Here is an 11,254-nt window from a genome sequence, read left to right as displayed (position 1 = left end):
ACAGTGTGCGGAACCTAACGGTTTCACAGAGATAAGTATCATGCACTGTAAACATTGAAAACAAATATTTGAAATTAAGAGCTAAACACCAATAGCCGAAAGTTAGATCTAAAGGCCACCATGTTTTATGAACCTCTGTTTATCTTAGAAGGAATTGACTTGAATGATATCTCTATCAATTGACTGGCCATCTCTGAATTTTCGTTTCTGATGAGAGAGGTGCAGTCATCGTCAAATTCACTGAAATTTATCTTATTTTAAAATATCTTTTCACCTGAAGAATATACTCGTCCTTTTTTAGGATCATTCTTATCAGGTTAAAAGTAGGAGGAAGGGAGGGGGAAAGGGAAAGGATGGGGAGAGAGGGAGAGAGAAGAGAAAGAGAGAGGAGAGAGAGAGAGAGAGGAAGAAGAGAGAGAGAGAAGGAGAGAGAGAGGGGAAGAGAAAGCGAGAGTGAGGAAAGAGAAAAGAACGAGAGAGAAAATGAAAGGGAAGGAGGAAAAGAAAGAAAAGAGAGAGGGCGAGAAAGATCAAAATTATGATATTTTAAATAAAAATACAAAGATGTTCGTTTGATCGAGTCTCAGAGAGTAACCGACGGTCCAGTATTTTTCACTTTAGTATTTTTGTTTTGTCCCCTATTCAGTGCATTTATTATATATATATTTTGTGATGTGTATTGCAGAAAGACAGGTAAAGATTATATACACTGTTAATCTTTGTTTGTTTTCGTATGATAGTAATACCCGTACTCATATGTGGTGTACATTTTTGTCTGAAGTAGGGAAAAAAAAAAAAAAAAAAAAAAAAAAAAAAAAAAAAAAAAAAAAAAATATAATAATATATATAATATATATATATATATATATATATATATATATATATATATATATATATATATATCACATATTTATACAGCTGTATCACTATGCTATATTCTCTTTCTTTGATGATAAGTGTGTATCCTAAGATTAAATATTCATAACTACATAAGGCAAGTGATTGTACTGAACTGTTGATGGCAAAATGAAAATTTATTCTCTAAATTTTAAATACGCTCCCTTCTTATTTTTTAGCCTTTATTAGTAACAAATACAATATCTATAGCAATGTTTTGAGAAGGGAAAATAATCAGTCACGAAAAGTAATAAAAAATTACCAACGACGAATTCGGATGAAAATGAAAAATATAGTTAACTTTTTTCACATTGCCATCATGATTTTTTCCTGTTTTGACTGAACAGGTCATTACGAACACACTTATTGCTTGATGATTATGGCATGTGCAAATGCATATAAAGATGATACAACAGAAAATATAAACAAAAATATTTTTAACGTTAACCAGAACCTTATAAATAGATGTTGCCGTCACACAGAAAATAAGGGTTACGCCAAACTTTAACATTTTTGTAAAATCGTTTTCCTCAACCTGGTGTACCACTAGAAAATTTTAAGGACTTATTTAACACTCGCTTATTACCAGTTACGTGACTTGGTTTTGCTTTTTAAGATGATTATGTAACTAGATATAAAACTATGTTTTTATTTAATGACAATTTATTTCTTTACAGAGAATATAAAACTGAGTATATAATGCCTCTGTTCATGCTAGTCCCAAAAGGCCTTAAACAATGAGAGTAATTGAAAATCAGGCCGAGTCCATATTCACTGTCTACCAAAAATCCCAGCTAATGCCCCACACTGCAGTTATAACGGTAACGAAATACCTATCGTAACTGATATGGTAGCATCATGGTATGGTAACAACTACTGCTTCCCAGTTTTAGTTCTTGTGAAAGCGCTCTGGATACAGCAACTTGTTCATCTTCTTTGGTAGATTCCTCCAGAATTCCAAGTCCTGTAGAAAAGAGATACGAGGTTAATTCATGCATAGCAAATACTCATACTTGAAGCTACATACAGTTACACGAAGGCTCCATTCAGTATGCCATGTCACACTGAAAGGCAAATGTCAAAATCTCAGTTATGGAGAAGAACTGAAGAAAGAACCTTTAACACTTCAAAGGTAAATAGGCACAGAGTGAACATATGAAGGAGTACTAGATTTTTTCCAGGTCGTTGAGAAACTGATAATTGGTTGGGAGAAAATACAAGCAATGTAACGTGTGTATAGCAATATCTTGAAGAAATTTTGCAGTACATATGATAGATGTTTACCGTGATCCTTATTACTTATCAATAGGCTAGGTCTGTATTACCGATACCAATGCTCAAGTAAGGATTTTTACACATGTAGTTTGAAACATTACTAGTAATATGTCTGAAATATACGACATACATGCTTTTAAACACGAGCACTATAGTAAACCTACATTATTCATTGTTCCTAAGTATTATTGTCTAAGAAAAACCCACACCAATATCGTGAAACGTGTGTAGGTTTTCATTAATAACAAGACAGGTCAAATATGTAAGCAAATCCTCAGGTCAAAAATGTATGCAGATGTATCCTAGTGTGTACAAGGCCTATGAATATGATATCTATGTACCTGGTGATCATCGAAGACCTTCATGGTTGGGGATGTGGTGATGCCGAGGTAAGAAGTCTTCGAGACCTCAGTCGGTGTCCATTTGAATCCCTTGACATATCCGGCGTTGGGTCGCTGAAGATTGTTAAATTCTTTATATGCAATCAATTCACACAGCTATGCTTTGTTACAAGTGTTATATCTTTTCAAAATTAGGCTGCATTGGTATTAGGTACTTGATAAGATTTAGATTTGGTTGTAATTGTTATGGCTTAGGTATAGGGATCTCTTACCCAGTAGCAGCAAAGTTGGTCCAAAGGTCTACCATGATCCGAGAAACGAAGAGATCTTCTTCCTTACTCAAGCTGATATTGAGTTTGGGTCAAAGTTGAACAGGTACTGCAAATCGTCCATGTGGCTAACATCTGCGTGTATTTGAATAGTATAGTAAGGACAGTAAAAATCTGTGACATAGAAAAGGCCAAACTGCACATTTATAATGAAGCAGGTCACTATATCAATCAAGTTTCTAGTCTAACATCACAATAAATATAAATTAAATATAAATATAAATAAAAAAATACACAACAAAAACACACACATATATATTACATATACATATACGAACACACACAAGCAAGCAAGCAAACAAACACACACGCCTACATACACATATTCACGTGTATTTGCCGATAATAATAATGATGATAATATTAACAATTATAATAATACAAGTCCTTGCCATTCAAAATCCAATCAGGTGTAGGTCCCATGTATAGGTCTGTGAAGGTGGGATTGCCCACGATGCTGCAGCTCGTAAGCGTAGACACGATTACCAAAGGCGTGTCTCTTGCATGGTTTCTATAGCATCCATGATGCATATATTGAAGAAGCAGTCACCAATTAGCTTGGAATGAACAAGATTTAAATTAGGCCAAACTAGTGATCACGAGAGAACATCTCACCACTATGGGTTGTGATAATGAAGTGAGTTGTGATACTTATGTGAGTTGTGAGTGCCATATTGTGATGCCGACATATTACAGGATATGATGAAAATATTATCGTACCTATATTGTGATAATTATATGATTATATTATATATATACTGCCTTTTGTGTGATATGTTACACCATGTGAAATATAGAAGATTATGTTTAGTTTATATTGCTGTGTAGCATATCGCCTATGTAAAAGAGTGAGATTCTCTGTATAATTTGTAGAGTACAATATTTTATTTTGTCTCTGTAGTCACACGTCTGGCAGTAGCACTCTCGGGCAGAAGCTGACGCGTGGTGCACGGGGACTATGGGGAACTCTCTTTTATTTTTGTCAGAGCTGATCTCCAATGAACCTACTTTAGTTTTAATTGGTGTATTCTTCCCCCTCAAGCATCGTAGAGAAACACCAAACAAATATATATACGAACACGACACAGTGAGTATACAAACAACCACCTTCATGATTCTATTGCTAACTCCCTTTGTTTTCCATATATCAGAACAATAGTCAGTGCTACTATATATTCTCTTATTTTCACTTACAAAAAAATAATGAAAGTGCAATATTTTCTAAGAGAACGCATCTTGTTAATCAAGAAACACAATGCCGGTACACACGGCTCAGATACTTTTCACAGATTGAGAAGAAAACGAAAATGAAACATAAAATGAACAATCCTAAAATGGTCATGTTTCCAGGCTTACCTTGACCGGGTGTTGACCTTGCTCATGTCAAACTCAATGGGACCCATGTAACGGTGGAAAATGAGGCGGCCAATGAAGTCGATGTTGTCGTCCCAATAATTTAATCCCATTAGATAGGGCCCCACTGTGTTTTAAGTTTTTTATCAGAGCGTCCACTGTGCCGTCTTGCAAGAACGCTGAAAGACAGAAACGCTCGGGAAACTGAGTTTCAAACTGGTCAAATCACTCAATATCGCCACATTATCCCAAGCTATATGAGACATGGGAGTAACCATACACATACGGCAAGCAATTTATGCTCCTACAAAGTCTATGAAAGATGCTGACCCACTTACTTCGGACATTAAGAGTGCCTTCATCCCGTGTCCTGCCGGCGATAATGTCGACATGGTTGTAGCGGCCTTCCCCTGACCAGTGTGGCTGGATGGTCTGGGAGAAACTCACCATCCACGCGAGGACTCATCACATAAGGGCTTGGCTTGGAGTTGGGCAAGAAAATGGAGTTAGTTTTATTTTGCTCTAATAACTAGGTTTAGGGATGGTAGAGAATTCATTTAATGCATTTTTTAGAACTATGCTTGTGGATGGGCGGTAAAATCAGGCTTCCTATCTTTACTTCAATAGCTGGGGTTTTAGAATGGGATGAATGAACAATTAGTTAAAATCAAGATTGGTACTACAGATGCAGGTTAATATGGTGTCAAACTGAATGATAAATGAAAATAATGTAATAATAGGAACAAATATTAGAAAGTAAATGTTCACAATAGAATAACTTTAAGAGAATACAGTAATTCTTCTGTTAACATGGTAAAATGCCAAAGATATAACTTCGAGAGGAAGCCAGCTTCCTTCATAAAAGCTAGAATCTCATGTCGGAGAGTGAGGGGACCTTTCTCCCAAGTATTAGAGAAAGGTGGAAGGTACTGTTCTGTCCCCAGCACCAGAATCGATGCCGTTCTCGCGATACCCGAAGACAGGGCCAAAAAAAAAGGAGTTTGAAGTTCAGTTCACTGAACATAAATGAAAATAAAACAGCCCTATATGCTTGTTGTAATGTCAGAAAGTCCTGTCAGATCCAGAGACAAGTTAAATAATGATGCGGGTATGGTAAGGGTTATTATATATTGTAAGACTATGCTTTGAATGAAATCGAGTTCCCTGGTCAAGAAGTAGGTTAAGTTATAGGCACAGGTATGACAAGTTATGCGAGCTATGGTTTAGATTTAAAGTGGGCGAGAAAAGTAATCGTGGAAGAAAACAGATTGGATGCAGTTAGTAACGATGAGGGAATCTTTTTCTCGCCTGTAAAGGGATTATGTTCACCGTTAATGACAAAGATAGGTCTTCCAAACCGAAACTTTAGAATGGAAATAACAAGGGTAAATAAAAGTGCTCTTCAAAGATACCCTGGATGGCTGAAATACTAATTATGATTATTTTTTATCTTCTAGGGATGATAAAACTATTAATATACTCCAGATGATGTTTTGTTCAGCAGGAATACGATTACGACTTGGTAGTTTTATAGGTCTATTACCCACAAAATAAGTAAATTATCAAGAGAATTTAATTGTAAATAGTCAATTCTGTCGACCATGTTGGCATTTACTTTTACTTTTGCGATGTCATGAAACTGTAGGCAAGCTTCCTCAGGGGCAGTTTGAAAATGCTTAGATAGATAACGAAACCAAACAAATATCTGACCAAGAGGTTCTATAAAAAAAGTTTTTTTTTTTTAAGTTTATATAGTAATGCACCTTATAATCAAAACTTCGCTAGAATAGGAAAATTGTCCGATTTCGTCTTTTGCCTATTTGGACCCTAGTGGGAGAATAAGATTGGGATCAAATAACAAAATAAAACAACTTTGCCGTGTTCAAATCCTACCAGTTTGAGCAATGCAGCAGACAGTTGATCAACAGGGATCTTCTTTAGGCAGTCAACTAGGTCTGCAGAATTCGGATTCTCTGTCGTTCCAGGACAGTCTAAGAAGCTACCGATCTGACCCGCTATGTACCTAGGTCCTCCCGAATTGCCCAAGAGCACAGAGCCGTTCCTGACTGCATGATGGCTCGCTTAAACAAACCTATGGCAGTTAAGAAACAATAGTGAGGTGAAATACAATTTTCAAAAGATTAATATATAATGATGTAATATTTCCAATGAAGCCTGGCATGGAAGTTTGAAATAGTTCTCATAAAACGGCCAAAAAGTTTTTGCTTCATCTCGCTTTTCCAATATCAGTGAAATAAACTGAAGCAACTGGCAGGGGGAAACAATTACAATATCTTTATCATTTGTATCTCTTTGTTGAAATATAGGTTTTAATTTTACCATTTGACATTGGAGACAAAATGTGGTAGTGCACAGACGTGGCTCCTGTGTTGTCTCCAAAGATGGTGACCTTGTCTGGGTCACCACCCAGGTCACGGATGTTGTCCTGAATCCACTTGAGAGCTAAAGTCTGGTCCTTTAGCCCTAGGTTGCCTGGGAGCTCAGAGTCCCCAGTTGAAAGGAATCCTGCAAAGTCAGAAGCAAAGTGTTTTGAATTACTAAGAGAATGAAAAGGAAACACGCATTTCTTGTTCTCACTTCATCATACCTGGCAAACCGACAAAATGTCACTCACAATCACGAGGTTAGAGAGAGAGAAAAAAAAAAGAAAAAAAAGAATTTAATTCATATTTATTTCTTTTCTTCTCCCAAAAGATCTGAATGCTTGTTATGTCCAATAACATACGTGAATTGAGGCCCCAGACTAAAGGCTCGTGATGTGAAATGTGTATTGTGCACTGCATAACCAAAACTATAGATAAAATACATAAAGCAGAGGCTCTAAAATGATATGACATTTGCCAGTGAGGTCAGTCAGACTTGTTAAAACACGAGCTTGGGGCTCGGATGTATCTGTGACAAAGCATGAACGATCGAATCGACTGCGAAGGGAAACTTTGCCTACTTGTTTTGGGAGACACTGTTGGAAGAGGAGTGTATTGTTAGACGTAACGGGCTGAGGGGGAAATCACAAAGAATCAAATCCCACTTGGCTGGGCCAAAAGGAGTACTCAAAAGGTTTGCAGAGGTGGAACGAGTTAAAGGATGTGGGTGGAAGGAAGATGAGGTGGTTTGGAGCGAGGTAGTAATGTGTGGAGGAGGACATTAGGGATGAAGGGAAGTAATAAGGGGGCAGAGGTAAAAACAGAAGAAGACTGTGCAGTAGATGATAGAGTAGAGGGCGTTTGGAGAGAGGAGGGGGTATATTCTAAAGGTTGAGTAATGACCCTGGTGGACAGACCTGACAGCAGACATCGAGGAGGGGTCGGAGCCATGGTCAGAGGTTATGCAAAGAAATCAAATTCAAATAGGCTAGTTACCCTAATAAGGGTCATTTTGGCCATAGTGAGCCTGAAATAAATGGTGGAGAAGAAACGGTCTACCCCTCAGGGTTCCCATACGAGTAAGGGCTCGGTGATTTACCAAGGAAATACTGTACCCATAGCTCCCGATGCTGCTCAGGACTGACACAATGCCACCCTTTTCATTCTTTCAGCACGGCTAATCACACCTTAGCAAGTGGACGTAAGAAGTGGATGAAGAAGAGACGGAAAAGGAAAGTGGGAGAAGACCATAAAAAATAGTTTGAAGCAAGGGCTGAGGTCTAAGGCAGGGGTGATCCCCTACATTGGGCCTTAGTGTCCGTCTAAGCCCCCCCTCCCCGTGAGGTCAGTCAGGGTTGGTAATGTACGAGCTTGGGATTCGAATTGGAGGTAGTACTTATCATCTCGCGTTACTCCTCGTTATAGTCTTGGGTCGTTTCACTCGACTCCTGCTAGTCTTGATCTTTGGCATTATACTGAACTCCGTCCCTAAAACACCATGCTACAGTTGCCTACATCTATAGATGCTAGCGTCTCCTATTGTGGATCGCAATGATATCCAGTAACTCAATAAATCAAATGGCTCTTATCTTTTCAGTTATGATTATGAATAGTGTAATGGCCCTGATTACTACAGAACAGGAACCTTGTGATAAAAAAAAATCAGTTCAGTTATATGTGCAGGATGTCTGCAGGTTCAGCCTTGTTTTTTGTTCTGCGAATAGGAAAAAGGACAACGAAAATGCGAAACAGCGCAAAAGGACGTGTTTGCAAACCCTCAGCTGGACTCAACAAACAGGTTTTGTACTTTTTAGACTTTCAGGGTTGTGAATTACGTGATATGTCGCGAAGGAGGATCCCCTGTGCAAATACTCTGACGAATTCAACCTATCGCCACTTTATCATTCCTTAATACTATAGAATCCATTGTACCACAGTAAATGTGACTGGTACTGTGCGTAACACAGGACTTTGAAGGAATATTAATACAGAATGGAGAATATGAAATACATCAAATATTGGCTGAAATGTCATAGAGATATGTATAATATTAATAAAAAATACATGAATGCACAAAAAACATACACAAAAGAAAGAAAGAAAAAAAAAACTATACCGACCCAGGATTCCGATACGGCCCTGAACGGTGACATACACCACGTCCTTCGCAACTAAATACTCTGGTCGATATATATCCATGCTACCCATTACGAAGCCTCCGGGGAAAAACCACACCATGACGGGGAGGTCCGACTTGTACGGCTGCAAATGAAGGTCATATTAACTGTAAGAAAACTAAGAAAGATGCAAGAACTGTCAAGTAAGGTTTCGATTAAAATCACCGAAGAACGTGACTAGTCTTAACAATCACAATACAATGATGATAATTATGATAATGAAGAACTTGGTACTAACATCAATCGAAATGCAGTATAGTATATAAGAATAAGAGTACCATTAATCATTATCCTCACAGTAAAATTAAACACAAGAACAAAAACAACAACAGTAGAAGCAGCCTGCGAGATTTAACTCCGGGACCAACTTACCCGAGGTGTAACACATTGAGAAACAGACAGTCTTCACTTTGGGCTTCATAGGTAGAACGGCTGAGGACATGGGGCGGGGCTACCGACCCATCCCTCACGCCTTCCCACGCCCCGGCAGGCAACGGGTCCTAGGGGGAGGGGGAGAGCAAAGGAAAATAAAAGTTAACTGCCGTTGGGTATCCAAGGGGTCCAGGTGGGTGGAGGAGGGGGGGGTGTAGAACAAAATAAAAGGATTGGCTGCCTTTGGGTGAAAGAAAGAGGGAGGGAAAGAAGGAGAGGGAGAATATGGGGGAGAAAGGAGAGAGGAAGAGGTATGAGAGAAGTGACAAGAGGTAGGAAAGGAATAGAAGGGAAAAGAGGAAGGAGGGAGGAGGAGAAAGAGGTAGAAGGATAAAAGGGAAGGAGGAGGAGAGGAAGGAAGGAGGAGGAGAGGAAGGAAGGAGGAGGAAAGGAAGGAAGGAGTGGGAGGAGAGGGAGGAAGGAGAAGAGGAGCGAGGAGGAGAGGGAGACGGAGGGAGAGGGAGGAAGGAGGAGGAAGAGGAATCTACCTCTCATCAATCATCTACTACCTCTCGCTCAATCTACCTACCTCTCATCAATGTATCTATCTACCCCTCATCTACCTCTTTCTCTCGATTTATCTACCTCTTTCTCTTATCTCTCTCTCTTTTATATATATATATATATATATATATATAATATATATATATATACATATTTATATATATGTATACATATAACACACACACACACACACACGCACACACACACCTCTCTCTCTCTCCCCTCTCAATCTATCTACCTTCCTCTCAATCTTCTACCTATCTACTCTCCCCACACCTCCCTCCCCTCTCTCTCTCTCATCTTCTCTCACTATCTCTCGCTCTCTATTCTCTCTCTCTCTCCGAACAAGTACAAAGAAGGTTTAAGAAAGGGATCGGAAGTATTAAAAGAACGGAAGCCACTGCTACACACACACACACACACACACACACACACACACACACACACACACACACACACACACACACACACACACACACACACACACACCTGGAAGCCTCATCTGACCTCGGCCATGTACAAAGACCACAGGGGACAAGGTATGGACTGGCAGTGACCCCCCGACGATAATCTGAGGCCTCCTTTCAGCAAATACGATAACCCTATAAGACTGAGAAAGGTAAACGACCTTTGGAAACTAGAAGGCAAGGTAGTGTAAAGGTGGCCTCGTCCGAAACGCTTACGCAAGACAGGAATAGACGATAGAAGGTAGAGTAAAGGGTACTAGGCAGGAATACGCAATAGAAGGCAGATTTGTCCATGAGGACTACGACTCGTTCGAAAACCTTCCCCAAGACCAGGGCGACCCAAGACCCCGTTTCCTTCCTGCAGCTCACCTCATGTCGCTGGCAGCACTTACCTTAAACCTCAGATTCCCGACGGGAGGTTCGGCGTAGGGAATGCCTGGAACTTGTAGAAGGACTTCCCCCCCTTGGCCTCAGCCCGGCTGCCTTCGATGATACCCTGCGGGAGCTGGACCGAGACCGTTTCCTCTTCCGCTGCTGCGCTCAGCCATAGCAGGACAGCGGACACCACCAAGAACCGCATCTTGCCCCTGCCAAAGAAAGTCACGTTGTATTTCAGGGAAACTGTTCCAAGTGTCAGTTGCCACCGGGGGAGTGGGCAGAAGTCGTGCCAATTCACGTGCCTCTCTTGCTCGTCTTTCCACTCAGACGATGCCCCACTTGCTTCTCCTCAACAGCCTGAACAACAACTGACTCTGTCGTGGATTCCCCAGCTTTTGAAGTTATGTATAAGGGCGGAACGGGAGGGGGAGGGGGGGATGCTCTATTATCCTCACGTGATGCCACAGATTGTGGTCAAAGGGGGGGGGGGGGCTGCCATAATCCTGTGATGTCACGGTTTGTGGTCAGGGTTCTACATTACCTTTTACATATATAATGTGTTTGTATATGTATGTATTTCGTTGAATGATTTATCCCAGTTTCCAAAGATAGCACTCATCATGACACAGCAAGACCCATTTCCTCTGATAAACCTCTGTTGCCAGTACATAAAATTTCGATTTCTCGATTCAAAGCGGACATCAAACAAAAGACAGA

General features: G+C 39.8%; 2 pseudogenes; both read right to left on the bottom strand.

Moving 5' to 3' along the window:
• The window catches only part of LOC119597525, an 11,185-nt pseudogene extending 10,878 nt beyond the window's left edge, over positions 1 to 307 (bottom strand).
• An 804-nt stretch (positions 308 to 1,111) lies between these two features.
• Positions 1,112 to 10,885, bottom strand: LOC119597524 (annotated as a pseudogene).
• Positions 10,886 to 11,254: the final 369 nt, after the last annotated feature.

Source organism: Penaeus monodon, chromosome 39 (genome assembly GCF_015228065.2).
Source record: "Penaeus monodon isolate SGIC_2016 chromosome 39, NSTDA_Pmon_1, whole genome shotgun sequence".
Classification (NCBI taxonomy): Eukaryota; Metazoa; Arthropoda; class Malacostraca; order Decapoda; family Penaeidae; genus Penaeus; species Penaeus monodon.
The sequence above is the reverse complement of the archived record's forward strand: the minus strand, read 5'-3'. Positions and strand labels throughout refer to the sequence as shown.